This window comes from Micropterus dolomieu, linkage group LG08 (genome assembly GCF_021292245.1).
Source record: "Micropterus dolomieu isolate WLL.071019.BEF.003 ecotype Adirondacks linkage group LG08, ASM2129224v1, whole genome shotgun sequence".
NCBI classification, from domain to species: Eukaryota; Metazoa; Chordata; class Actinopteri; order Centrarchiformes; family Centrarchidae; genus Micropterus; species Micropterus dolomieu.
This window is the reverse complement of record NC_060157.1, coordinates 1,157,877-1,158,325: the sequence shown is the minus strand read 5'-3', so window position 1 is coordinate 1,158,325 and position 449 is coordinate 1,157,877. Positions and strand designations below refer to the sequence as shown.

The following is a 449-nucleotide window of genomic DNA, read 5'->3' as shown; positions in this document are numbered from 1 at the left end:
TGCAAACCTGGTGGAAAAACTACAGGAAACGTTTGACCTCTGTAATTGCAAACAAAGGCTACTGTACCAAATATTAACATTGATTTTCTCAGGTGTTCAAATACTTATTTGCAGCTGTATCATACAAATAAATAGTTAAAAAAATCATACATTTTTTTTAGATTATGTCTCACAGTGGAGATGCAACTACGATGACAATTTCAGATCTCTCCATGATGTCTAAGTCAGAGAACTTGCAAAATAGCAGGGTGTTCAAATACTATACATACAATTTTATTTATATAGCACCAAATCACAACAACAGTTATCTCACAGCGCTTTTCATAAAAGAGCAGGTCTAGACCGTACTCTATGATGGTATTTACAGAAGCCCAACAGTTCCCACCAAGAGCAAGCACTAGGCGACAGAGGCAAGGAAAAACTTCCTTTTAAGAGGCAGAAACCTCGAG

At 36.7% G+C, this 449-nt stretch overlaps 1 protein-coding gene across 5 annotated transcripts in view; it reads left to right on the top strand.

The window, feature by feature from the left end:
* Window positions 1–449, top strand: part of ccdc120a (coiled-coil domain containing 120a) — a 42,083-nt gene that overhangs the window by 30,336 nt on the left and 11,298 nt on the right. The window lies entirely within an intron of this gene.